Here is a 24,935-nt window from a genome sequence, read left to right on the forward strand (position 1 = left end):
GGAACTAGATCCCACATGCGGCAGGGCGGAGCCAAAAAGAAGTAAATAAATACAAGTGAAGGATTGAACAAGGGAAGAGGGAAAGAATCAGAACTGAGACACACAGGGAAAAAAGAAAGGCAGTCCTAAAAATTCTCTCATTTAAATGAACTTCTGTTGAGATTATCCCACCATCTCAAAACTCCACTGGGAGTCAAGAGCCTGGGTTTATTTCCCAGCTGTACTGCCAAGAGCTGAGTGAACCTGGGTGAATCACCACCTGTAAGGGCCTTGCTTTCCTCCCTTCACAGGAGTTAAATAACATCTGTAAAAGAATACCTCACTCATAGCAGGCTCTCAATAACATTTAGCCAAGTCCAAATTAAATAATTAAGACCTAACAATGATCATGACCTAACCACTCCAGCTCCACCCCAACTCTGGGCTTAACTGAAATCACATGGCTCATGAGGGCAACGTGTGCTGTGCTTGCCCAGTGCCCTGGGAACCTCTCCTGAGGCCTGGTACGGCTAAGGTCATTTTTCACACCAGTGAATATAGGCTGGCTCCCTAAAATGGTTCCCCAGCATCCTCCTTCTTAAATACCTACTGTATGTCTGACACTAAAATGCAGAGATAATCAAGACACAGTCCTTCCAGATCAGAAATTTCCTATTTGAATAGAAACAGCTACTAAGTTTATGCCTAAAATCATAGCTCCTTCATTGCTGATGACAGATTTACATCACTCAAATCTCACAAAAAACTCAGGCAATACAAGTTTTTCTTAAAACAGTGCACTCACCTTTCTTAATGGCACGGACCTAATGGCTTTAAAACTTTTTCCTATTCTGAGATATGAAGTATTTATCACTAATTTATCTTGATAAAGTATAAGACTTCTCTTAATAAAAAATTTTCAATAAGACGAAATAGAAACAAAAGCTGTCATCAAGTTGTATTAACACTCCTTTACAATATTATGTCTATTTCTTAGAAAATTATCTTAAAATTAATCTTTCTAAATATAAAATAATTTATTATCCCATAAAGAAATAGTTGCCTCTTTTACAATAATAACAAATGTATTCTTTTACGTTATCTTTTCTCACCTGTCTCAAAGCCTTAGTGAAACATGACAGAGCAACAAAAAAAATCACTTGATTATACTAGAAAAATTAGTGCATAGGAGACAGCTAAGCTTTATGAAAACAGAATTTAAAACTATAAGAAAAAGGTATAAAACTCTTTACCTTGCTGGGGCTTATAAAAGTAATATCTGAACAGTCAGGGTATTAAAAGCAAATCTCACTATTTTAGGAGTATGATCAATAGAAGGAAAAGGTACAGCTTTGATCACTGTGTCTTAAGAGAAGTAATCCAAGTACAAATTTTATCCCTGGGGCTCTCTGCCACTCACAGGACACCTGTCAATCTTGGCAATAGCCTTTAGCTATCCATATAGAGACTCAGCATGTCCTTCTCTTGACCAAATTAGGCTAACCTCAACTGCATTGACATCAGTGTCTATAATTTTGGAATCCTGTTGACAAGAAGAGCCTATCCCAGAGTTCTTTATACAAATGTAATGTCTGTTGGAAATTATAACCAAATTTATAATAGAAAAATGTGAATACTATAGTCTAAACCTTCCAACTGTGCTTTTATCATTTTGAATTCCAACCAATTTTAATACCAAATAGTAAATCCGGGCGGGTTTTTTATTTCTATTACTAAAAACCACATATCGGAACTTATTATTTTTCAAATGTTATGAATTTCAAGAGATATGAAACTGACCAAAAAAATTAATCCTTGATAAGTAACAAAAATTATTTTAAAACTATGGTAACATGGGAATTTTACCACTTAATTAAGACCTTTGTGTCATACTGATTTAGAGTTCTGAATTAAGTTTTCTGTTGGACAGTAATTAACGGCAATGAACATGTGATTAGTCTTGGTATGAAGTATTCAATAATAAAAACACCCTGACCTTTTACAAACATTCAAGTCTTCTGGTCCAGAAAACTACATTTTATGATATTAAAAGAACTCAGAGATTTGCTTATTGAATGACTGTTCACAGTATCTCACACCAGTCAGAATGGCCATCATCAAAAAATCTAGAACAATAAATGCTGGAGCCGGTATGGAGAAAAGGGAACACTCTTGCACTGCTGGTGGGAATGTGAATTGGTACAGTCACTATGGAGAACAGTATGGAGGTTCCTTAAAAAACTACAAACAGAACTACCATATGACCCAGCAATCCCACTACTGGGCATATACCCTGAGAAAACCGTAATTCAGAAAGAGTCATGTACCAAAATGTTCATTGCAGCTCTTTTTACAATAGCCCGGAGATGGAAACAACCTAAGTGTCCATCATTGGATGAATGGATAAAGAAGATGTGGCACATATATACAATGGAATATTACTCAGCCATAAAAAGAAATGAAATTGAGCTATTTTTAATGAGGTGGATAGACCTAGAGTCTGTCATACAGAGTGAAGTAAGTCAGAAAGAGAAAAACAAATACCGTATGCTAACACATATATATAGAATTTAAGAAAAAGAAAATGTCATGAAGAACCTAGGGGTGAGACAGGAATAAAGACACAGACCTACTAGAGAATGGACTTGAGGATATGGGGAGGGGGAAGGGTAAGCTGTGACAAAGTGAGAGAGTGGCATGGACATATATACACTACCAAATGTAAAATAGATAGCTAGTGGGAAGCAGCCGCATAGCACAGGGAGATCAGCTCGGTGCTGTGTGACCACCTAGAGGGGTGGGATAGGGAGGGTGGGAGGGAGGGAGACGCAAGAGGGAAGAGATATGGGAACATATGTATATGTACAACTGATTCACTTTGTTATAAAGCAGAAACTAACACACCATTGTAAAGCAATTATACTCCAATAAAGATGTAAAAAAAAAAAAAAAATTATGGGAATTTGCTCCTCGCCATGTCTTTTCACAAGACTTTCAGGATCAAGTGATTCCCAGCCAAGAAACGAAAGCAGAATCGTACCATTCCCCAATGGATTCGAATGAAAACTGGTAATAAGATCAGGTACAACTCCAAGAGAAGACATTGGAGCAGAACCAAGCTGGGTCTATAAGGAGCCTTGCGTATGAAGTGGCACACATATTTATGCTGTGTCAAGGTCACTTCCATCTTACCATATCACTGAGAACATCACTACTATCTGAACAGCTGGATGTGTTTTATTGGGAAAATGATTTTTCTGTTTGTGCTTCTGCACTAGTGCTTTGGCTCAGTACTAAATATGTGAGACCTTTTGTCGGAAAAAAAAAAATTATGGAAAAGTAGAAATGGTCACAATTTCCAGAAGGAAAAAAAAAAAATCAGTGGTGTAGATTTGACAACTGTAGAGTTTGGACTTAGGCTGCTAGTATATAAGAGCAGCGGAATGTCACAGACCCCGGACACTTTAATTTCAGCAAGGCTGCACACAGAGTCTCTGGAGGCATCCTTGAGAACAAAAGAGAGCAATGTTAGGCTGACTCCTAGCTGACTGAACAAACATAACCAGAGTTCAAGTACCGGATGTCAAGCTGGTGGAAGAATTCTAGAGGTCGCTGACAGAACTCTACATTTGACTTTGTCTTGTTCCACAGTTTATTTATTGGGATGCAGATCGGACTAATGCATATCATATCTGCATATAAAACACAAAGTATAAACCACCGTGCTTAATTACAAAATAAAGAGAGAATGAAGTATGAATTTTAAAATAAAATAAACTGCATGCATATGGAACAATGGAAATGGAGTTTACAAGTTTCCTTAAAAAAAAAAAAAAGAAGGCCAGAATGTTTAAACTGTAAATTAATAAGAGACAGTAAGTAAAGGCAATCTTAGGAAGCACTGAGAGTCAGATAAGTATCCAAATCCAGGCTCCTCCACTGTTCTCAGTACAGGCCACATGGATAAGACTGAATTCAGTTCTCAGTATTACGTTGGAAGATGCATACATACATAACATCTTTAAATGCAGATAAGGATAATATATAAACTGCTATAAGATAAAATAAGCCAAGGAGTTCAGCTTTATTCTGTGAAATTATGAAAGGTGGAAGTAGACCAATGGGCACAAGTTTGTGGAAAACAGAATTTGATTCAATATTACTTTCTAAGAACTTTCTACAGTTAGAACCATGGAAGTTGAAAGCTGCCGCCTCAAACTAGCCTCTGTCAAGGCGGTTGTGGAGCAGGCTAGAAAAAATGACCTTCAAGGTCTCTGCCAGTTCTAAGATCCCACAATACTATACCCGACTCGATTTCATAATCAAAGAAGCCTTTCTAAGAAAGCTGCCACCACACCCCACAGACCCAGCCACACTGATTTCCTCAGAGTTACTAACATCTAAGTGGTTACTGGTATTTATCTCAAAAGGTAATTTTTAAATGAGAACTATTTGTAGGTAAGGAAAAAAACTTCACACTAAAAATACTACTACGAACTGACCACTACTTGTGGGTAAATATATATCAAAATATTTATAACATAAATACTAAAGAAGAAAAATACTAATCTCTCAGAGATTGGTCAAATTTAAAAAGGAAACGCCAACTGTCAACAATTGTTTCCCTCTCCAAACCAATGAGAGTAGAAGCCCCAAAAATTTCTGAAGTATACTTGAGGCACACCGAATAGTACTGTTTCATCTCCACATATAGTACTGCAAGGGAAAGGAGACGCACAAAGAGATTTTGAGATCTCCACTGTGCTGGGCATGAAGGATATAACACAAATGGACACAGTCCTTGCCTTCACACAGCTCAGATTTTTGTGGGGACTACAAACAATCGTAACAAATAACCACGATTACAAGCAAATGTAAGATGCTCTGAGTGCCAAGTATGACACTTAACCCAGGATTCAGTCGTAGCTAGGAAGACCACTGGGGAAAAGTGACACATAATCTGACTCTTAAATGATTTCATAAGAGTTTGTCACACAAGAGGTGGGGGAAAGAATTCCAAGCACAGAAAAAGCAGTATTTGCAAAAACCCGAGGTAAGCAAAATCACGGCTTGTTTATAAAAATATAAACAAGGTTCAATAAATGATAGGACAACTAGTAGTGGACTAGAACTCCCATCATGAACAACTAGAGAACTAGGCTATCTATGAGAAACACTGCTTTCAGATGTTAGACAAGTAGGATAGGACTTTGATCCCTGAGAGAAGGGGGAAGAAAACAAATAAGGTGAGACCTGTAATTGCCTAGGTTTCTTGAAAGCAGTTACCAAACCCCAAGGCAGAGCAGAGTAACCCTGCAGAGCAAGAAGTCTCACAAAGTTGAGGACTCAGAGACTGGAGTTCAGGGAGGGTACAATACTTGGATTTTGCAGGGCTGAGTACCAGACAGGAAGAGCCGTGAAGATAACGGGCTCCAGAAGCCTGAAAATGGGTCTCCTTGAGTCTCTGGCTAAATACTAAGCTAGCCATGTGTAGAATGAGATACCATGAGGCTGGGAAAAGAACTACAGGGGAGCTGGGAAACATCTGGTCCCCACCAACCACAGTGAAGAGCTCTCACACAATACCTGGGACATTCCATAGCGACCCAAGAAACGCCAGAGCGCAGGAGAAGGGCAAATGTAGCCCATCAATGCAGAACGTTCTACTGGACAGCATTGTTCTGGACCCCCACTAATGATGCTTAAAATATGCCTAAAAGGATCAGGCTGATCCACAACTAACTAAATCGCTTATCAGATCAAAACTCAACACTCTTTTAAAGATGACAAGTGAAAAATAACGAATTAGGAGAATAAACAAGAAAATGTGACCCCAAACGGGGTGATGGTGGGGAGTCAATAAAAACCCAGAAATGAACAAGATGATGGAGTTGGTAAATTAAGGACTTTTACAATGCTACTGTAAATATATCCAAAGATTTTAAAGAAAACATGCACACTGAAAAAAGAAACTGAAACTTAAAAAAAAGGATCACTTATAGCTAAAAAACATAACATCTAAATTAAAAATTTGCAGTTGGGCTTAACGGCAGACTAAATGCTATAGAAGAGATCAACAGAAATTACCTAAACATTTTCCAGATTTGATGACAACTATTAATCCAGATATCAAAGAAGCTCAGTGAACCCCAAATAGGAGAAACACAAAGAAAGCCACACCAAGATACATCACAATAAAATTACTAAAAAAAAACAACTGATACCAAAACCAAAGACATTACAAAATCACTCATAAACATAGACACACAGATGTATAAGAAAATATTAATAAATCAAATCCAACAATATATAAAAAGGAAATGCATTATGACTAAGTGGAGATTATCCCAAGAATCCAAAATTGGTTTTCTGTTCAAAAAAAGCAATAAATGTAATTCAACATATTAGAATTAAAAAAGAATCATATAATCATTTCAACTGATAAAGAAAAGGCACTGAACAAAATTCAACTCATTTATGCTAAACACTCTTACTAAACTAGGCATAAAAGGAAACTCCCTCATCTGATAAAGGACATCTATTAAAAAACCTACAGCCATCATCATACTTAAAAATTAAATGCTTTTGCCCTAAGATCACAAAAGAAACCAAGGATGTCTGCTTTACATCTTTAATATGGTATTTAAAGTCAGAGCCACTGCATTAAGGCAAGAAAAAGAAACATACAGCATACAAATTGGAAAGAAAGCAGAAAAACTTTTATTTGCAGACAATATTATCATCTATATAGAAAATCATAAAAACCCTACAAAAGAATTTCTGGAACTAATAAAAAGTTAGCAATGTCACAGGACACAAATTTGATATATAAAAATCAACTGCATTTCTCTATACTCGTAAAAAATGATTGAAAAATGAAATGAAAAAAATACTACTTCCAATAGCATCCACAAACATCAATACTTAAAGACAAATTTAATAGAATATGAGCAAGATCTGTACAATGAAAATTATAAAACATTTTTAGGAGAAATTAAAGACCTAAATAAATGGAGAAATATATCATGTTGTTACAAGACTGAATTGTGTTTTCCCCAAAAGATTTGTCAAGGTCATAACGCCCAGTACCTATGAATGTGACTTTACTTGGTTCCTTGCAGATGTAATCAAGTTTAAGATAACAGTATACTGGGTTAGAGTGGGCTTGAAATCCAGTATAACTCATGTCCTTATAAAAAGAGAGAAATCTGGACACAGACACACAACCACACAAAGGCAGAGACTGGAGTAATGCATCTACAAGCCAAGGAATAACAAGGATGGCCGGCAACCACAAGGAGCTAGAAGAGACAAGGAAGGATTCCTCCCCAAGAGCCTTCAGAGAGAACATGGCCCTGCTGACACCTTAACTTCTGACTTCTAACTTCTAGAACCACGAAAAGAAATTTCTGTACTACAAGCCATCCAGTTTGTAATACTTTGTTTTGGCAGCCCTAAGAAACTAATACACATGTTTACGGATTGGAAGGCTCAATATCGTTTCCAATTTTTCTCAAGTTAATCTATAAATCCAACAGAATCCCAATTAAAATTCCAGCTTTTTTTTTTTTAAGAAACTGACAAGCGAATTCTAAGATCTATATGGAAACACTGAAGATCTAGAATAGCCAAAAATGTTTTGGAAAGAAAAGAGAAGACTGGAGGACTTGTACTACCTGATTTCAAGACTTAATTTAAAGCTACAGACAATGTGGTTTTTACATAAAGGCAGACGCAGAGCATCAGAGCTCAACAGAGAGTTCAAAAACAGACCCACACTTATGTGGTCAATCGATATTTGACAAAGGTGCCCAAGTAATTCAAGGGAAAATGTAATCTTTTCAACAAATGGCACTGGAAAAACTATATAAACTTATGAAAAAAAAATCTCAACGTGCAATCTCATGCTATACAAAAAATTAACACAGATCATTATATCTAAAAATAAAGGCTAAAACAATAAAATTTCTAAGAAAAAGTATGAGAATATATTCATGATTTGGGGTTAAGTAAAGATTTCTAGATACAAAAACACTAGTCATAAAAATGTTAATTATGCTTAATTATAATTAAAAACTTCTCTTCAAAGACAGTGTTAAGATATGAAAATGCAAACCACAGACTCAGATATTTGCAATATAAATATCTGACCAAGGATTTGATCCAGAATGTATTATACATATATTAATGACAACTCATATCTTAATCACAACTAATTCAATTTAAAATATAGGCTAAAAACTTGAACAGTCACAAAAGAAGATATACGAAGATATATGCATAGCTAATATACCCACGAAAAGATGCTCAACATGTTTAATCACTGGAGAAATGAAAATTAAATGAAAATTAAATTTAATGAAAATTAAAACCACAAGATACCACTACACACCCAACAAGAACAGCTAAAATTAAAAAGACTGGCAATATCTAGTGTTGGGCTGTGGAGCAATTAGAACTCTGCAAATGAAACATATGTCCCCAAAATGACCTGAACATGAATTTCATAGCTTCATTCATACAGGCATCCCTCAGAGATATTAAATGTTCAGTTCCAGACCACTGCAATAAAGCAAATGTTACAAAAAAGCAAGTCCCATGAATTTTTTGGTTTCCCAGTGCATATAAAATTATGTTTACACTATACTGTGGTCTATTCAGTGTGTAATAGCATTATGTCCAAAAAACCAATGTACATACTTTAATTTAAAAATACTTTATTGCTAAAAAAAAAATGATAACCATCATTTGACAATGCAGGGTTGCCACAAATCTTCAGTTTGTAAAAAATACAATACCTGCAAAGTGCAATAAAATGAGGTGTGCCACTAGTCAAAGCTAGTAACAACACATGCATCCAACAACTAATTAACGGATAAATAAACTGTGGTATATCCATACAATGGAATACTGCTCAGCAATAAAATGAAACTACTGATATGTGCAATGACATGGATAAACCTCAAAAAACACTGTGCTAGGGCTTCCCTGGTGGCGCAGTGGTTGAGAGTCCGCCTGCCGATGCAGGGGACACGGGTTCGTGCCCCGGTCCGGGAAGATCCCACATGCCACGGAGCGGCTCCACCCGTGAGCCATGGTTGCTGAGCCTGTGCATCTGGAGCCTGTGCTCCGCAACGGGAGAGGCCACAACAGTGAGAGGCCTGCGTACCGCAAAAAACAAACAAACAAAAAAAACAACACTGTGCTAAGTGAAAAAAAAATCAGGAAAAAAAGACTACATTTTGTATGATTCCATTTATATGAAGTTCGAGAACAAGCAAAACGAATCAGTAGTGGTGGTCTGGGGTAGGAGCCCAAGGGAGCTTCTGGGGGTGAGGGAAGAGCACAGTATCTTGATTGGGAGAGCAGCTGCATAGGTGTACCCATTTGTTAAAACTCATCACATTGTATAAATTATACCTCCATAAAGTTTAATTTCAAAAAGAGGAGCAAAATCTATTCCCTCCCACCCACAAAGGAAGTTTAGTACAGGTTACAGTGTAAAGTGAAGGTGGGAGTGGTAAGGGATTGAGACTAGAGAATAAGGACTGTCAACAATACTGACAGTCTGAATTGTGTACAAAGGACAAAAGGAACCCACTGAAAGGTTTTATTTAGGAGAGTGATGCATAAATTATATTTTGGAAAACATACTTTGGGTGCCAGTGGATGGAATGGATTAATACAGTGGAAGACTTCCATCTTCAGGAGCTCTGTAAGAAGGCTACTGCCTTAATCCAGAATAAGACGATGGCTGAGATTAGGGGAGCGGTCACAGGAACAGAGAAAGGTGACAGGATTCAGGAGACTAATGTGCCCTGTTTCAGGAGAGGGCTCAGTGCCCCAAGGACAACTAAGTGGAAATGTCCATCCAGGAGTCTGGCTTGTGGTGAGCTGAGGAAGGGATTTGGGAGTAATCCCCTCCCAAGCACTGAAGACCATGTGGCAAGATGACTCAAGGAGAGAAGATAAGACGGTTAAAACCAAAATCTTCAGGCTTACAAACAGGAAAGGACTGGGAGGGCAAAAGACCAAAACTCGCCAATGGTAACTATTCAAACTAAACAGCCCATCCCCACGCGTTTATTTTCTCTCACACATAAATATAAATAACATTCCCTCTTACACCTCTGTAACATTAAAGCCAATAAGAAACAGCTTTAACTGTAATACAAAAAGCAAGTGACAAGAAGGCCAACGCTCAACAAATTTCAAACTGCATCCCCTGTAGGGCTTGTAAATAGTTTCTTCCAGACCTAGGCCAGAGAAGGAACTTTTGGTTCAGCCCCTTCCTCCAATCTAGGCTCCCTTAGTTCCTTTACAAAATGAAAGCAAGATATAGCAGATAATATTAAAAATTCTGCCATCCAGTTCTGTAACAGACACTGATTTGGAAGAAGCAGCCAAGAATAAATTATAGCTAATCATCAAGACAAAACCTGTGTTCCTATTCCTATCGTTATTTACCTGGTGGCTGTAATGATTCGGTTTAAGTCTCTGAGATCACAAGAGTCATTTGATCATAGGATCATTACCAACAGCAGACTAGTTTAGAGAATGGACCCTACCACTGAAAACAACTGAAAATGCTGGAAAATACCTACTGAAATGAATCCATGAGCTGGTAATAAAATAAGGAACACTCAGGCAAAAACTAAGTAAAGGCAGGTATGCATGAAGGCGGGCAGAGTACTGAAGCTGGCTCTCACTGCAACGTCAAAGTAAAGTGGGTGAACCTGAACTCTGCGTTTTCCACAACCTCCTGAGTATATCGAACAAAAGAAGCCCAAAGCCCAGGGTCTGGACAAAGTACAGAGCACCTCCCAGTAACTATTGCTAATGGAATACAATGAGCAATAATAATAACATTCTGTGCTCATTTAAAAAAATAGCTTGAATCAAATCATGTGCAATTTGACATCCATCAGCTAGGAGAACATGATACAAATTTACGCAGGCTAGCGAAAAGACTGTCCTCTTTTGAATTTGCCACCATTTCGATGAACTTAATTGCAAAGGCAATTAAGACTGATGCTACCTTAAGGAGCTGGAACTGGAACAATGTATAAAAAGCAACTTGGTAAAAGGTTCAGAAAAAAGAACTATGTTCTCTTAAATTAACACCATTGGTTTACATTTAATAAAATGAGAACACCAAGGCTTCTGTACTTCGCATATGTAATTATAATATTTTGTTTAAAATAGAATAGGCAAAGAATTAAAAGGGCAAAAATAACTTTTAACTTACATTGAGTACATGGTACTTCTTTGTTCAAAAGAAATGCCTTTATAATCAACACTCTACAAAGAAATTTAAAACTTAATTTATATCATCTAACATCAACAAATTCTCTCATTACAAAGAAATTTTCTTCATAGACACAAAAAGCACAATAAAAGGGAGAAAAAGTAGAGGGAATTAGTAGAAGTATGAGGAAAGAAAGAAGGAAAGGAGGGAAGGAAGGAAGGAAGAAAGAAAGAAAGAAGCAAAGAAGGAAAGAAGGAAAGAAAGGAGGGAGGGAGGGAGGGAGGGAGGGAGGGAGGAAGGAGGGAAAGAAGGAAAAAAGACAGAAAGAAAGAAGATACAGTAAAAATAAAATAAAGTATAATAAAATTATTGAATTAAAAAATTCTTATTTAGGAAAAAAAAAAAAAAAAAGCACAATAGAGGTTTCCAGAGGCTGGGAAAGAAGGGACTAGCAATTACTGTTCAATGGGTACACAGTTTCTGTGCGGCCAATGAGAAAGCTGGGCAAATGGACAGAAATGATGGTTTGTACATCTAAAAATGGTTAAAATAATAAATTTTACGTTAGGCGTATTTTAGTACAATTTAAAAAGTACAGAGGAAAAATATTTTCATCTAATTTTCCTCAAAGTCTGGAATTCTCTTAAGTTTGAAATTCATGCCAACAACTATCTTCTCATAATTGAACCAGGAGAGCAGAGACTTTGGATCACGTACGTGATCATGGGTTCAAATCTGAGGTCTACCCTTCCTATCATGGAGTCTTGATACAAAAGTTACATTCTAAAAGCCTTGGCTTCCTCCAGCTGGATAATGGGAAAGTAGACAGCTAAGGTATGCTTAAAGATAATCCAGGAACGTCACCGAGGTGTTCTTACCCAATTCTCCAACACAGTCCCAGGGAAGGGTCATTAACTAAAACTTATAAGCCTTTAAAAATCATTTAACACCCTCTAACCAGTGCTTTAATATATTCATGCACATCAAAGACTCAAATCAAATTCTATAAAATGGCTTTCCCCTCTCTACAGAGCAGACAATCAACCTAGCTCCTACTTAAATTACCAGGTTCTCTAAGTTACAATGTAAGACAGCCATGAAATTAAGAAAAAAAAAAAACTCATTAACTTACTCATTGGTTTTGCTCATGGTAAAAGCTTGACCATAATGCTCCCCTTATCAAATTTTTGTCAGTCATTACCCAATGGTAATAGTCTATTTTCAGTCAGTGGCATCAAAAACAGGCAGGCACGTAACAATCATAAATTTGCCCAAGTAATTCAGGGTCTAAGTCACAATTCTACCCCTTTAGGAGATCAGACATGGCGGGCATAGGCGGTGGTTAACCTCCTAAGTGTCCAATAGTCCGTGCACCCCACACGATACGGGTTACTCTTCTGACATCCTGCACTGTGTGTAATTTTATACCATTATTATCTGCATATAATGCTGTTTTTTTTTCTTTTTTTCTTTTTTTTTTTTTTGCGGTACGCAGGCCTCTCACTGTTGTGGCCTCTCCGGTTGCGCAGCACAGGCTCCGGACGCGCAGGCTCAGCGGCCATGGCTCACGGGCCCAGCCGCTCTGTGGCATGTGGGATCTTCCCAGACCGGGGCACAAACCCGCATCCCCTGCATCTGCAGGCGGACCCTCAACCACTGCGCCACCAGGGAAGCCCTATAATGCTGTTTCGACATCTTAAAAACCTTTCTGACTGGGGAGACTTGCCCCTCCATGGGATAGCCAACTCTTAAAGATAGCCAGAAGCATGTCTTTGATTATGCAAACCAGCCAATCCAGAGCCGGACCTCCATCAGACCCTTGCATCTCAAAACAACTAATCATCCCAGGGTCAGGTACCAGGCAACTAGGGACCACTCCTGTAGCCCAAAGCCTGCAAAATGATTCAAAGTAACCAATTCTGAACGATTCACTCTGCCCCGCCTTGCCTTTCTCTAGGAAACCTGCATAAAGGCCATGGCCTAACTTTCCCTTCACTCCTGTCTTCTGTCTTCTGACCACCCTGGAGTTCTCCCACGTGGCCCTGTGTGGCGTACCAGGGCTCCTGTCTCTAGGACCCGTGAGCATAATACACCTTGTTTCTTCGTGAGCTTTTCCCATGTCTCCTCTGTGGCTGACTAATGTGACTGACCATCTCATAAAAGAATACAAAACATATGCACTGATCGAGAAAATACAAAATGATCTAACACTGAGAGTTCAGTAGTTATGTGTAAATGAATTTTATTTAATCACAGGTATATCTACTTATATTTGAAAAGTAATAATATATATATATGTATGAGTCTGTTTTTTTAAGTTTACTATTGCAAATACATGTGGATTCATGAATCCCTTGCCCAAATCCGAGATTCTTCTGGGATTTGCCATTATCAATTAGGCCAGGTGTGCGTGTATGCATGCCCTTCCCCCTTCCTCCTCATCCTCACCCAAATACACACACTTCTGAAAGAGATGTGCCCCCTTCAGCACACCATCACATCGCTTAAAAAAAAAAAAAACCCTGATAAAACTGAGGGGGAAAAGCTGATATGCGAAAAACTGATATGATAAGAAAAACCTATATGATCAAGGTTAAAAGGGGTGACACTCCAAAGAGCACAAAATCTTTAACCCTCTCATCAAACTGCATACACAGCACCTTATCATACATCCTCCCCTATACCCTATTAGCAGCATTTTTTTTATTAACAAGAAGATACAGAAAACCAGTTAATATTTGCCTTTTATGGCACAAATTTAACCTTATTATCTCATTTTCACCCTTTATGTACCCCAATTCCAACCAAATAATTTGCTCACAAAATTTCCTGATCACAGCCTGGACATGACAACTGCCACACCTATACCCAACTCATTTCCTTTATCTGGAATAAATTCCCTTCCACTTGGGAAAGCCACATCGGTTTTAACACCTCCAACATGTAGTTGTATAAAGAGAAAAATAAACAGTCATTTGGGCCATCCAAATGGCTTATTTCAAGATTTACTGAGGAAGCATTAAAAAAAAAAAAAAAACTGAAATATGTAATTTGATACAGCTGAAGGATTTATTGTGTGAACAATTAAGAGCCAGTTACATAAAGTACAGGCAATTTACAACTGATGAATAAGATATATTTAAAGAGTTTCTTGTTTTGAACCTGGAATACAAACTGGTACTATGCAGCTGCATTCCTAATTTCAGGTAATGTTTCAAGTAAAATTGATTTAAAAATTATGACTCCTGTTCACTGAAAAGTTTCTGAAGTGTTGAGGAGAAAACAATTTTCAAAATTAGACAAGTAAACATTTAATTGAAAGGCAGTTATGAACCTCTCTCCCTATATACAAATTTAGTTACTTGTATTATTATACTTTACAACTTACATGAGTCTTTCTTACATTACTGTTTGAGTATAAATTGATATAAGCTTTCTAGAAGGTAGTTTGGCAATGTTTATCAAAAGGCTTTAATCTACACCTAATATTTTAACTAGTCATACCACTTCTAGGAAATAATCTTAAGGAAATTACCGTAATGGACTGACTGGTTGATTACTAAAGTGAAATATGGACTACCTACAATCATTTAAAGTGAATGCTATAAAACATAAATGTTCTGTCTTCAAAAAGATTTAATTCTTGGATACTTTTAACTATTTCAAATTTGTAGTAAAAACAATGCACATATTCCATATGTAAATACAGAGAGAAAGCAGATGACTAGTTGCAGGGGCTGGGAGGGAGGAGTGAGGAATGACTGTGGGTAGAGTTTCTTTTTTAGGTGATGAAAATGTTCTGAAATTAGATCGTAGTGAAGGTGTACAATATTGCAAAACTTTGTGAATACACTAAAAAGCACACTGTACATTTTAAAAGGGTGAATTTTATGGTATGTGAGTCATTTCTCAAAAAATGCACATATTCAAACATTTAAATGTTAACTCTTTGGGGACTCCTACCAAAATATTAATTTATGCTCCCAGAGTAACATCTTTTCACATATATCTTAAATTAGGCCATCCTCTGGCGTCTCTGTATATGGATATGACTGTTTCATACACGTGTTACTGATTAGAAAAGTTTGGGCTCTGAATTAACCTCTTTTTCCATTTGTGCCTGTGCGTGGCTCCTTGTGTAAAACTGTGCTCCACCAAAGGAACCAGGCTCCATAAGCAAATGCCAGGCACAGCTCAGATGCATCTGTTCAGCATATATTTTCATTAAAACGAAGCAGCTTTATACTGACAGATGAACGTGTAAGAACACACTGGGGTTGTATATTATTATTTTAATGCTTAGTACAACTTTGGCTTACTTTTCTGACTTTACATTTATGACAAACAAGATGGACAAAATTTTAGATATTATTGCTGACAATACATTGAGACTAACATTTCCAACTATTTTTCCTTCAAAATTCTGGATCATTAATTTAAAAATATTCTGAAACTGCAAGGAAATCTCTAAATAAAATGCTGTTAAGATTTTTAAAACAGCTTTCTTGAGATACAGTTCACAAATAATACAATTCCCCCATTTAAATACACAGTACAATGGTTTTCAGTGTAGCCGCACATATGTGCAACCATCACCACTGTTAATATTTTTCTCTTCCCACAGGAAGCCCCATACTTATGAGCAGTCAGTCCTCATTCTCCCTCCCCCAGCCCACAGCAACGACCTATCTTGTTTCTATCCTTACAGCAATCCAATGGAATCACACCCAATGTGACCTTTTGTGTCTGGCTTATTTTGTGTCTCGGCATGTTTTCGAGGTTCACCCAAGTTGTAGCATGTATCAGAAATTTATTCCTTTTTATTGTTTAATAATATTCCATTATGGACATAACACTTTTCGTCTGTTTATCAGTTGATGAACATTCAGGGTATTTCTACCATTTGGTTATTTAATAATGCTGTTACTGATATAAACATTCATGTACAAATTTCTGTGGGGCCCGGTTTTCCTTTCTCTTAGGTATATACCTAGAAGTGAGACTGCTGGGTCATGTGGTAACTCTACGTTTAGCATCTTGAGGAACTGTCAAACTGCTATCCCAAGAGGCCGTGCCATTTCACATTCCCACCAGCAGTGCACGAGGGTTCTGATTCCTCCACACCCTTGCTAAGACTTATTATCTTGATTTTTTAATTCTAGTCATCTCCCATTGTGGTTCTGATTTGCATTTCCCTGATGGAAAAGATGTTGGAGCATCTTTCATGTGTTTTTTTGGCCATTTGTATATCTTCTTTGGAGAAATGACTATTCAGACCCTTGGTCCATTTTTTAATTGCATTATCTTTTCTTTTTTTAATTTATTTATGTCTGTGTTGGGTCTTCATTGCTGCACGCGGGCCTTCTCTAGTTGCAGCAAGCAGGGGCCACCCCTCGCCGTGGCGCGTGGGCCTCTCATTGTGGTGGCCCCCCCTGCTGCGGAGCACGGGCTCCAGTAGTTGTGGCACGTGTACTCAGTAGCTGTGGCTTGCAGGCTCTAGAGCACAGGCTCAGCAGTTGTGGCGCACAGGCCCAGTTGCTCCGTGGCATGTGGGATCCTCCCGGACCATGGCTCGAACCTGTGTCCCCTGCACTGGCAGGCAGACTCCCAACCACTATGCCACCAGGGAAGTCCCTCGAGTTCCTTTTCTATCCTAGAAATGACTCCCTTATTAGGTATATGATTTTCTCCCACTATGTGGGTTGTCTTTGCACTTTCTTGATAGTGTACTGTGAAGTACAATAATTTTTAACTTTGATGAAATCTAATGTACCTATTTTTTTCTTTTGTTGCTCATGCATTTTTCAGATCAAAGAATCCTTTCCAAATCCAAAGTCATAAACATTCACCCTATGTTTTCTTCTAAGCTTTATAGTTTTGGTTCCTAAAATGAGATCTTTGATCCATTTTAACTTATAAGGATCAGCTTCATCCTTTTGCATGCGGCTAGCTATCCAGTTGTTCTACCACAGTTTACTGAAAAGGTACTCTTTCCGCATTGAATGGTTTTGGCACTTTTCTCAAAACTCAGTTGATCAAAGACACATGGATTTCTATCTCAACTCTCAATTCATTCCATTGATCTATATGTCTATAAGTATGAAAGGTAAGTACTGCAAGCTTAAGTGCCAGTACCACACTGTCCTGACTGCTGTTCCTTTGTAGTAGTAAGTTTTGAAATCAGGAAGTGTGAGTCCTATATTGTTCTCTCTTTTTGAAAGATTGTTTATTGTTATCCTGGTTCTCTTGCAATTCCATATAAATTTTCAAGTCAGCTTATCAATTTCTATAGAGAAATAAGCTGAGATTCTGGGCTAAAACTATAGATCAACTTGAGGAGTACTGCCACCTTATCAGTATTTCATCTTTTGATCCATGAACATAGGGTATTTTCCCATTTATTTGGATTTTTGATTTCTTTAAATGTTTTATAGTTTTCAGAGGATGTTTTGCACTTCTTTTGTTAAATTTATTCTTAAGTATTTCATTCTTTTTTTTTTAAATTGAAGTATCGTTGGCTTACAATATTATATTAGTTTCAGGTGTACAACAGAGTAATTTGGTATTTTTATACATTACACATCAAAGTTATTAAAATATTAACTATATTCTTTGTGCTATACATTATATCCTGTGACTTATTTATTTTATACCTGGTACTTTGTACCTCTTAATCCCCTTTACCTATTTTGCTTATCGCCCCACCCAATTCATTGGTTCTCTTTATCTGTTAGTCTGTTTCATATTTGTTAATTTGTTTTGTTTTTTAGACTCCCATATATAAGTGAAAACATACAGTATCTATCTTTGTTTGTATGGCTTATTTCACTTAGCATAATACCCTCTAGGTTCATCCATGCTGTCACAAATGGCAAGATTTCATTCCTTTTCAGCACTGAGTAATATTCCACTGTGCAGCACATACACACAACATATATATATGTATCTATGTATAAAAATAAACACCATGTTTTCTTTATCCATTCATCTGTTGATGGACACTTAGGTTGTTTCCATATCTTGGCTATTGTAAATAATGCTGCAATGAATATTTCTGTGCATATATCTTTTCAAATTATTGTTTTTGTTTTCTTTGGATAAATACCTGGAAGTAGAATTGCTGGATCATATGGTAGTTCTATTTTTTTTTTTTTTTTTTTTTTTTAGTATTTATTTATTTATTTGGCTGCTCTGGGTCTTAGTTGCACACGTGGGATCTTCAGTTGCAACATGCAGGCTCTTAGTTGTGGCATGCAAGCTCTTAGTTGCTGCATGCGGGATCTAGTTCCCCGACCAGGGATCGAACCCGGGCCCCTGGCATTGGGAGTGTGGAGTCTTGACCACTGGACCACCGGAGAAGCCCCTGGTAGTTCTATTTTTAACTTTTTGGGGAACCCCCACACTGTTCTCCATAGCGGCTGCACCAATTTACATTCCCACAGACCCTTAAATAAATCGCTTAAGAGTTTCCTTTTCTCCACATCCTCACTAACCCTTGCTATTTCTTGTCTTTCTGATGAAAGCCATTCTGACAGGCAGGAGGTGATATCTCACTGTGGTTTTGATTTGCATTTCCCTCATGATTAGTGATGTTGAGCATCTTTTTCATGTGCCTGTTGGCCATCTGTACCTCTCCTTCGGAAAAATGCCTATTTGCGTCCTCTTTCCATTTGTCAGCCAGATTGTTTGTATCAAAAAAACAAGACCTAAGAATAAATTTATCCAATGGGGTAAAAGACCTGTGCTCTGAAGCTATAAGACATTGATGAAAGAAACTGAAGACAACACAAATAAATGGAAAGATATACCATGCTTGTGGACTGGAAGAACTAACGTTGTTAAAATACCCATACTACCCAAAGCAATCTACAAAGTCAATGCAATCCCTATAAAAATACTAATGGCCTCTTTCACAGAACTAGAACAAATAATCCTAAAATTGGTGTGGAACCACAAAAGACCCCAAATAGCCAAAGCAATCTTGAGAGAAAAGAACAAAGCTGGAGGTACTATGCTCCCTGACTTCAAACTACACTACAAAGCTACAGTAATCAAAACAGTATGGTATCAGCACAAACACAGACACACAGATCAATGCAACAGAATAGAGATCCCCCAAATAAACCCATGCACGTGTGTTCAATTAATCCACGATAAAGGAGGCAAGAATATACAATGGGGAAAAGATAGCATCTTCAACAAATGATAGTGGGAAAACTGAACATCTGCATGCAAAAGGATAAAACTGGACCATTTTTTTTACACCATATACAAAAATAAACTCAAAATGGGTTAAAGACTTAAATGTAAGACCTAAAACCATAAAACTGCTAGAAGAAAACAGACAAGTATGTGATGTGACATTGGTCTTAGCAATATTTTTTTGGATCTGTGTCCTCAGGCAAAGGCAACAAAGGCAAACATAAACAAATGGGACCACATCAACCTAAAAAGCTTTTGCACAGGAAAGGAAACCATCAACAAAACGGAAAGGCAACCTACTGAATGGGAGAAGGTATTTGCAAATGATATGTCCCATAAGGGTAATATCCAAAATATATAAAGAACTCATACAACTCAATATTAAAAAAACAAACAACCTCAGGATTTTTTTTTAATGTTACTGTAAATGGAATTGTTTTAATTTCATTTTCAGTTGTTCTAGAGTATAGAAACAACTGATTTCTATATATTAACCTTGTATCTTGCAACCTTGCTGAACTAATTTACTAGTTCTAATAATTCCTTAGTATTTTCTAAAAAGAGGATCATGTCATCTGTGAATAGTTTTTCTTCTTCCTTTCTGATCTGGATGCCTTTTCTTCTTCTTGCCTAATTGACCCGGCTAGAACCTCTAGCACAATGTTGAATAGAAGTAGCATGACTGGACATCCTGCCTTGTTCCAGATCTTATGGGGAAAGTTTCACCATCAAGTATGATGTTAGCTATGGGTTTTCATAAATACCCTTTATCAGGTTGAGGAAGTTCACTTCTATTCCTAGTTCTCTGGGTGTATTATTATTGATACGGTTATTACGTTAATTGAATTTTGAACATCAAACCACCCTGCATTCCTGAGATAATCCCACTTGGTCAGGCTGTATAATTCTTTATATATGTTGCTGGATTCAGTTTGTATTTTGTTTAGGATTTCTGTGTCCACATTCATACGATATATTGGTCTGTGGTCTCCTTTTCCTGAGATGTCTTTGTTGGGTTTTGGTATCAGGGTAATGCTGGCCTCACAGAATGAGTTGAGAAGAATACTGTTAATATTTGCAATTTTTCTCGATGAATGAAAAATTTTATCACACAGTCAAAATAAAATAGAAAAATAAATACCGAAGCTGATAATATGATTGGAAGGGCCATCCACAATCCTGTGCAGACAACACTGTTGGTTGTATGTTCAATATCCACCCCTCCTTCCCTCCTTCCTAAAGCAACATTTTGTTCAGGTGTCTGGGCAGCCATGTGCTTCAGGGAAGTGCGGGCAGCCTCAGCCCTGAAGAGTGGGCCCTGACTGGTCCAAACCAGTCATAATGGGTCCATCTCTCTTGCCAGAGACTGAGTTAGACATGGCCACGTAAAACAGGTGTGACGCAAAGTCTGCGGCGGGGTGCCTCATGGGATGGGTTTCTTTAAACTTAAAATGAGACAAAAGGGAAGATAGCCCATTTCTTCCTCTGGAAGCTGTTATGTCTGAATACATGGAACTACTAAAGCCACTGTGCAGCCATGGCATGAGCACAACTCCAACATACTGAAGCTAGCAGAACAGAAAGACAGAAAGGACCTGGGTCAGTAATGGTCATACTGAGCTGCTGAATTAACCAAATCTGGAGCCACTCTTTTTTTTTTTTTCATTTTCTAGACATGGTTTATTTTAATAAAAATACAGCTGAACATTTATCACAGATTACATGAAACTATACACAATGACATTCTCTCTGCATAGTAATCAACACTGATGTGTGTAACTTGAATTTTTAGATGGATTATTTATAATCCTTTAAAGTGTAATTTATTTAAGGGTTTAAGCAAATCATAGGATAAAGGATCTTTCTAATAAATGAGTAACATTAAAAAGATGATATATTTGGATAAATCTTTGGAAAATCAGAACTGATTTTGCCAGATGTACTTGTATTGCATAATAACCCACCCCCACAAATGCCAAACTTGACTTAATTGCTGAGGATTAAGAAGATCCTCTAATTGGCAAGAGCTTTTTCTGATGTCAACATTTTTTTGTCCATTCGATACATACTAAAAGGAACTAAGAATCTAGAGTAGTTCCTTTAGCAGCCCTGAGTTCTATAACCACAATGGAGTTCCTGTTTGAACTTAAGAGACTGTTACGAACTTTTCCCATTCTACTTGAAGGGAAAATGAAGAACTTAGTTGCTTCTCTGACTCTCAGCGACATAACTATGCTTTGGGCTACAGTGTTAATAATGTCTAGGATGAAATTAAGGTAGCAAAAATGGGAGTTATCTAAGAAATAACCAGAAAATGCTTTAGAATAGAGAAATGAACCATGAGAGGAACGTTTCTAGGAGCTGTCTGATGGTATAGGAGGGACTGCAACATGAAGGCCATTCACCGCTGTGACTGTATATTGTCATTGTTTTTGTTTTTTTGTCCACTTCCTTCTGTTGGTGGAAATAACTGATTCCAATATGCTGCTGCCACCAAAAGATGACCATTAGAGGAAGAGCAAGACTCCTTCACAAGCGTAACAAAGGAGCAAACTATTTCTTAAGGCAGCAATGCCAGCCTGACTTTATTCTACCTGAAGACTATTTCCCTCTTGAAAAGCCTCTTACATGAGCATCTGCGAAGTCGTATGTGACTGTACTGGCTCAGCAATTATTCATCCAGATAGAGGGTACTTTAGGGGTTGGAGGTGGAAGGAAAAACAAAACAACTTTTCCCTCCAAGTGTAAACACAAAGCTTTAGCCGATCTTGGGAGCGTTATGATCACAGGTTTCGGCTTTCCTCCAAGTTCCTTTTTGGAAATTCTGGTTGGAGCTGAGTAAGGCCCCTCGGCTCACGCCATTCACAGCCTGGGGCGGAAGCTGTGTGGGTGCCTCTGTGCTCACAGGAGGCAAGGGAGCTGCTGGTGGCGGAGGCGCAGGTGGAGGAGGTGGGGGTAACGCGGACATCCCTGGTGTGGAGGGTGGAGTCGGCGATGACGGGGATGTGAGAGGTGAGCTGGCCCCAGATCCTGCTGAATTACTGGAGTTGCTGTATTTTGCTGAATGCTCTTCACTATTTTCAACAGCAGATCGTTTTGACTTCTTCCAAGCTAAGATCTTCCTCTTTTTTCTTTCTTCTTCGGATCCATGGTGAGACTGAGCTCTCGTCAGTCTTCGATGCTGGTGGATCTGTTTCTGTTCTTCAATTAGCCTCTTTTCTATACATTCTTTGGCAATTCTCAATGCCTCTTTTAACTTTGTGGGGATCTTAAACTGTGGCTTTTTGGAAGTAGTTAGCAGAACATCACTGAATAATGGCATCTGTAAGAGCAGGGAGACGGTGGGCATGCCATTTTTACAGGCTTCACAAGACAGCATAGACTCCAACATGGCCACCACAGCCACAGACGGTGCAGGAGGGAAGGAGTGTACAGGCACTGAGTCTGGCGGTCGTCCGTAAGTCATTTCATACAGTAAGTGGCCAAAGCAGTGAACGTCCACACCCTCCAATGTGTTGATTTTCCTGAATTGTGAGAAATAAGATCAGTAGAAGGAAGGAAGGCCCAACAAGGAATTCTCAAGGTCCAGCAGCTGGCAAGCGTCCCCTTCCAGCATCACGTTGGAAGCATGAAGATGCCCATAAGGGAATCCCTTGTCGTGGAGAAACTTTAGTACCTCTAATATTTGCCACCCATATGTTTTTATTTGCTGAAGTTCAAGGCCTTGAATCTTCTTAGGGCTGCAGTACTTCCTTAGGAATGGCTCTTTTGGTTTTGCCTTGTAGATCAGGTCCTTCAAAGTTCCTTTTTCATTAAACATTCTAATTAGCAATGCTGAGGATTCGTTAGCTGTGGCAAAGGTAACACGATAGATGTAAGGGTGCAAACAAGACGGCAGAAGTTTGATTAGACACTGAAAATCTTTATCTGACAGATACTTGTCAGGACCAAGGCCAGCCCAGCTTAACACTAGCCGTTCCTTTGGCTGATTTTTAATCTTCACCAAGAAATGTTTCTTCCTTATCCTCCAACCTATGTCTTTCAATGGTTCCACCACCTCCCACTTTGGTTCTGATCGGAAGAACACGGAAACCTGTTGTAAGGCAATCTCAGTATAGCTTGCAGAATAGTTGTTTGGATCTAAAAACTTCTTAACCAGCTCACAATTAAACAAGATATGATTTGTGGTGATAGCGTTGAGAGAGCGCTGAAGACCTTTCTGCCTCTCAGCTATGAACTCATGATCCATGTTACCAATCAATTTTGGGGGAGGAAGAGGTAGACTTAGGCCTGCAATCTGCAAGCTGCTGTTCCACAAATCAAAGTCGCTGTATCTCCTAACCATCTGCCAGCTATTTTCTACAGAAACTCCTCTTTGTACCCGAATGATATATTCCGTGTGGGACTGCAGGCTCTGGCTCGCCTCGATGGCTGCTGTCAGCGGCACCGTGTCGTCCAGCAGGACCTTGCCGGCTGGCGGCTTCTCCATGAAGGCCATCCCGGAACGCCCGTCCACCACCACCTCAGGACCAGGGGCAGGAACCAGAGGTGCCGACTCCCGTCGCCCACCGGGATCCGCCGCCGCCCTGGAGCCACTCTTGAGTCTTCTTGGTAAGTCTTTTGTTTGCAGAAACTGGAATTCGTTTTTTTGCTACCTGCAACTAACAACACTCTATCTGTATAACGAGTGGTGAGCTGGAGTCGGCGCACACTGGCTCAAGACAGCCAGTTCTGCACTTGTCCCAACATCTCGTTCATTGATTTTACATCGAGAGCTTCATATCAACCATGCTAAGAGTAAGGACACTACAGAAACTGGCAAACACCACAACTCAGAGATCCAGTCGTTATAAACACTTCCCAGCACGCCACTGGATACAACCCAATTTCAAATTTTCTGTTCATTAAACCAACCTTTTTACTCCCATAATGAAGCTATAAATTAGCATTTACCAATGGAATACTGCATATATTTGGGTTTCTAATAAGGTTTTATTTAGAAAAAAAAAAACCTCAAGTATCTGAAATACTGCTATAAAATACTCCATATGAAAAATTACTGATAATGTAAATTTAAAAAGATTATAAAACATTATGCACAGTAAGAGACAGAAAGAGAGAATATATTTAGATAGACAGATACTAGGATTGTTGAGCTCGACACCAATATGTTCACACTGTCATCTCTGGGTGGTAGAATTACAGATGATTCTTATATTTTTTGCATGACTATTTTTTTCCCTAAATTTTCCATCATGAACATGTATTACCTTAGTAATAAAGAAAAACACAATTTATGCTTTTAAAAGGAAGAAATTTAGTGTTTTTTGTTCATGAACACAAGAAGACACTATTTTTATTTCATTTGTATCCAGGTAGAGCCTATATAATTCTCTGCAGGTAGGAAGATAGTTCCAGTTTTTAAATCGGATGATTCTGTGCTACTACCTATAGTACAAAGTTATAACCTTGTTCTCTGACACTACCCCCAAGAAGATGTTGCAGA

At 38.2% G+C, this 24,935-nt stretch overlaps 1 protein-coding gene and 2 pseudogenes across 5 annotated transcripts in view; 1 reads left to right on the forward strand and 2 right to left on the reverse strand.

The window, feature by feature from the left end:
* The window catches only part of PDE7A (phosphodiesterase 7A), a 114,330-nt gene that overhangs the window by 56,367 nt on the left and 33,028 nt on the right, over window positions 1-24,935 (reverse strand). The window lies entirely within an intron of this gene.
* Window positions 2,955-3,110, forward strand: LOC109548307 (large ribosomal subunit protein eL39-like; annotated as a pseudogene).
* On the reverse strand, window positions 21,080-24,267 carry LOC101337740 (PX domain-containing protein kinase-like protein pseudogene; annotated as a pseudogene).

The sequence above is a fragment of the Tursiops truncatus genome, chromosome 17, assembly GCF_011762595.2.
Source record: "Tursiops truncatus isolate mTurTru1 chromosome 17, mTurTru1.mat.Y, whole genome shotgun sequence".
Lineage (NCBI taxonomy): Eukaryota > Metazoa > Chordata > Mammalia > Artiodactyla > Delphinidae > Tursiops > Tursiops truncatus.